The following is a 5,501-nucleotide window of genomic DNA, read 5'->3' on the forward strand; positions in this document are numbered from 1 at the left end:
GACCCCAAGCAGCTTTATTTTGGCAGTCTGTAACAGGCCAAAGGAACATTTTTTCAATGATAAATTATTTAAAAGCTCTTAACAGATATTATGTTGGCTGGACACCTAACAACAATAAAGTATACAAATCTGGGAAATACTCACTGACCTCAAACTAGATATTAAAAATGGAATCCACAACTATATGAAACCAGAGCCTGAAGTAACATTGCAAGTAACATTAGTTTACTTGTAATGGCCTATTTTAGGGGGCAAGATCAGGGTATAACAAGGTAGCATTTTAAAAGTAACACAGGTTCAAAACACACTGTAGAAATAACCCAGTTTAAGACTGCTTTAATTGTCCTGGCTCAATTCTAGGGAATTCTGGGAATTGTAGTTTTGTGAGACATTTAGCCTTTGCTGTCAGAGCTCTGGTGGCACAACAAACTACAGTTCCAGGATTCCCTTGCACTGAGCCTGAGCAGTTAAAATGGTCTCAAATTGGATTATTTCTGCAGTGTGTTTTGGTTGTTAAGTATGTCACTTGTGAGTTTGGGTATTTGGGGGGGTGACAAATAACACAGTCTATTTTTAGCAATTTTAAAGGATTTTAAAGGGATAGTTAAGTGCATTTTGAGCTCCCCGTACCCAGGTTTTATGCCATTCTCTTATTAATCCTAAAGATTTTAAGGTAGCAAATACTACAGTATTTTTTTTTAATTGTAGTGTCAGTAGTAACACTCTGGAAGACTTTGAAGAGACTGTCCATGATACATTGCCTTTAAAAAGTAGCTTTCTGCGCTGTGAGTGTAACCAACCTGTAGTAAATATGGCACAGCACAGGATGAGCCAAGACACCTTCTGATTGTGCTGGATCTAAAAAACTTAAAGTTCATTCTTTAATTGTAAAATGCTATTCTACAGACATTTTATTTATTTTTAAAATAATACTAGTTAAAAGACTGAACAGATAGGTTGGGAAACAAACACTGGATATCTTTCATGAATGTAATCATCCCTTTTTAATGTCTTTTAAAACCATGGCTATTAGGTCTTGTGGTTTGTTCATCAGCTATGTATTATACAAAAATTACTCCTGTGTGTCCTTAATTATATCCAACCATTCACAAGGAACGCTTTATTATATTCACCTAACTAAATAAAAAAGTCCAGTTATTTATCACATTCTCCTAGGGTGACTTGATTATTTCAGTTGGTTACAGAAGATAATTTTCAAATATATATGTGTGATTTTTCCCCCAATGACAACAGATTCATTTTTTAGACAACAGATTCTGGGAGTTACTATCTAAAATGTAATTTCCTCAGGTTCTTCTTCTTCCCTTGCATTATTAAGCATCTTGCAAGAATAACAACGAAGGGTCTTGTGACTAAAGGCTAACATGTATAGTATTCAAAGTATGTTATACTCCAGTAAAAATGCATGCAATAGATTGGCTGTTACAGTTAGCTGACATAATGGACAAAATTACACGTTACTTTAAAAACAATTAATCAAAAAAAGTTGGAAAAGAATGGATTAAAGTCAGAAAGTACTGGAAAACTGTATGGCTGGACATTCAAACAATTAATTAATGTGATAATTAATATGATATATTTCAGATAGCTAGTAAAAAAGAAATAGGGGAAGAAGTTGTAGATAAATAACAGAGTGTATAAATAACGAGTACAATAATAATGACAAAAATTACAATTCAAACTATGGAGTTCAATTAAATTAAAAACAAATTTCAACGAGGTTAGATAAGAAGTAAAAAGTTAATTCACTAATGTAGATGGAAGTGGGGCAAAATACCATCCCATCTTAGAAATTAAGATAAGATTTGTGTTTGTGTTATTTATGTAAGTATGTGTTGTTTATGTGTGCCATTGTATTGCACTGTATTTTATAAATGTGTTCTTTTAAATAATAAATAAATTTTAAAAAAAATACATGCCATAAGAAAGTCCCATGCCTTCTAGTGCCACAGACTTCTTCTTGGTTTTAGTAAGTAAAACACTCCTTTAAAACAATTTGTGTCTGACTCCTGTTAGGAAATCACATATGATAAAAGCTATATCACCTCTATGTTGGAGAGGTTGTCCAGTCTTAGGGACTTATATCCATATGTGGTTACACTGTTCCACAATTACCCACTTCTGGCATGATGTGATCAACCAAACTGCTTCAATTACAAAACAAAAAATAATGTTTTGTCCAGCTCTTTTGTTATTTTCAATATACACAAAAGATAATAAATCTTTAAAAAATAGAAAGTTGATATCTTTTTTGCTGACAGCAGCTCGTCCAGTAATTGGAAATAATTAGAAAACAGATAACTGGATAGCTGGTGGAAAAGAGTTTGGGATCAATGGCTTATGGAGAAATTAACATATAACATGAAATATAACTCAAAACAACAAAAGACCTGTTTGGGAAAAATGGTCTCCTCTTATAGATTACATTAATACAAATTTTACATCTATTTCTCCTCCATCTAGCCACTGTTCTTTATCGTCAGATTTATTTTAAATGAACTGAATTGTGTAAAACTTTAATAAGGAAAGATTTTTAATGACATGAAACTTTTTTATACCATTGTCTTATGATTGCAAGACTTTGTATGATATATTTTGAATAAAGTTTTAAAAAAACATTGTGGTCGCAGTGGTATAAACTGGGAGACAGTGGAAGTTATTCTACATATGTTCAAAGATGCTTCTCTAGCATTACTTCACAGGTGCTACATCTGAATTTTTGCAATGAAATCAGGTGCCACAGCTATGAGCTAGTCAACCCTAACTCACTTCCAAGACAATTTCCTGAACCTTTAATCAATACACCGATTCTTACACCAAGATACAAGAACCCCCTTCTTCAGTTTTCCATTCCAAATAGTCTGAAAGGGACAAGAATCCTGCCTTTGTTGAATCTGTCAGTCCAAATCCTGTGCATATTTATTCTGAAGAAACTTCCACTGAGTTCACTTGGACTTAATCCTAAGGAACATCCACTTTTTAAGCTATTATATAAAGGCCTATGAATCAAATGTTTTGTGGATTTATTACAGGATAATAGGATGCAGAACATACCATAACTTCTGGAGTAAGATGTATGGATAGTTAATTAGGTTATCCACTGAAGATGATGGATATCATTGCAAACTTTTTTTTTGTCTCGGACATGTGCAGTAACAGAATGGCAACTTGCTTGGACAAAATTACCTTCTTCCTATCCTTCACATATATGGAATACGAAAACTTATTTGGGCCACTTTAGTACTAGTGCAGTATGGCTACCACAAGTCCCTCATATTTGCAGATCCTGAAGAGTCTCACTCTGAGAAAGGGGCATCTGAGCTATCCCATGAACTAATTTTAAATGTCTGAAGATTTATATTCCAAAAGAACCAATAATCACGGGCAACTTTTCAATATAATGTGTCTTCCTAGTTAAGGTGATAATCAGAATTTACTCCTCAGCGTATAAGGATTCCAGCAAACCATGTGTGGGTAGATGGGGTGGGGTGGGTCAATACACCTGCAAAGCAAAGAAATGCAAACATTTGGGCCCCAGGCTGCACTCTAAGTTGTTCATGCTATTAAACATGGCCAGCAAGTGATTTTTCATTCTTCCTTCTAGTTCCAATGTCCAGGAGTACATGTGGCAACGTACACTGTGGAAACATGGCACATATTGGCACCACTGCAAAATGCTGTCTGCCACTAATAGGAAAAAAGGGAAAATGTGGAATGCAGCAATGCTGTGATTATGAGTCAATCTATGCATGATGTTAGCTGAATGCTGAATCATAATTTAAGATGAAATTAAGTAAGCAGCTTTAATTTTGGCTGAAAATATATTGCTATGGCCTCAGAAGGATGGATAAGTGAGTAGGCACTGCTCTGTCATGCCCAGGCCCAGTGGGTGATAGGAGTCCCTCCATCTATCCCAGCTACTACTACTGTGTCCTCAGAGGGAGAGAACATCATCCAGCATCTGCTGGATTTAATCACCTCCTCAGTGCTGTCCCCTTTGTTATGTCTTTTTTAGATTATAACATAAATCTAAAATTTACTCACATACGTAAAGTGTTATGTACACTGATGGCACTATATAAATGAATGAAACTCCCAGATGTTGGAAACACCAAAGTAGTGGTGACCCAAACATTAGATATCTTCCATGAATTTAGTAATCTTTTCTTAATTACATTTATGACCATACCTATTATTAGGTCTTGTGGTTTTCTTCCTCAGGTATATACTATATAAAAATTACTTCTATGTGTCTTTTAATTATCTCCAACCTTTTACAAGGAACTCTTTTTGCATTCACTTACCTAAATTAAATATGTCCAGTTCTTTATCACATTCTATTGCATTTTAAAGGGAGGGATAATTGGGATTGAATATTTTAACCTGTAAAATGCCCCGTTTGTGTTTTACAGAGAGGCAGGGTATGATTTATTATTATTGTTATTATTATTATCATCATCATCATCATCATCATCCTAGGATGATTTGATCATTTCAGTTGGTTATCCATTTACACCTCCATTATAGTCCTCCATTCAGAAAGGTACTGTACTTAGAACTTTCTACTGTACATCAAACACAACTGTACCACTGAAGTATATAATTTATTACTACACGTGAAAATTGAAATTTAACAGAACTTGAAATGAGCTAAAGTTATGTTTCCTTTCTTTCTGTAGAAGTCAAATGGGGAAAAAAATACTTTGGGACTGAAATTCAATGTGTCCTCCCAGTGGATAAAAGCAACTAACCAAAATCTGTAAAATGTGGCTTATATGAATGAACAGAACAGGCTGATTTCTCCCATCAATATGCTTCATTCATTGTCAGTAATAGAGATTTGCCATTGATCTGCAAAATATATAACTGAACTACTTTCACATGGCCAAATTTCCAGATACAAAACTATTTTTCAGTTTTAAGGTGCTTCCAAGACAGGTTGTTATTGTGCATCAGCTGCTTCTTTCATGTTATGGCTCATGGGGGAGGGGGAGGGATATGTCCAAAGAATGCCATTTTATAATTGGTCAGCCTCCTGTACTTTTTCACTATATCTTCCTTCTTTTGACATAAATTCCACTCCAGACCAAAAGGAAACAAGATCTTGCAGAATGTCTTTTAATTTATTAGGAACCCCTAATCTAAAATCACATCTAATATCTGAACAAAGAGTCAGCAAAATAGTTTAAAATGGGAATGAATCTAAATCAGAACCAAAACCAAACTCTTTCACTGCCTAGTTTTTCTAGGGGCAAATTTCGTTATGTGCAGCAGTATTATTGTTACAACTGATTAGATGAGATGGATAGAAGGACCTTCCTGCTAATAACATAGCAATGGAGTGACATCCAGTGTTCAAATGCAGCATTGCCATTTGATAACATTGCGCTCATATACGTATTGATGAGCCAAGTGGTGAAGCCTCGTGAAAGGAATCGTTTTGACACATATCCTCCTCTGTCACATAGACATACATGGTG

Source organism: Sceloporus undulatus, chromosome 3 (assembly GCF_019175285.1).
Source record: "Sceloporus undulatus isolate JIND9_A2432 ecotype Alabama chromosome 3, SceUnd_v1.1, whole genome shotgun sequence".
NCBI classification, from domain to species: Eukaryota; Metazoa; Chordata; class Lepidosauria; order Squamata; family Phrynosomatidae; genus Sceloporus; species Sceloporus undulatus.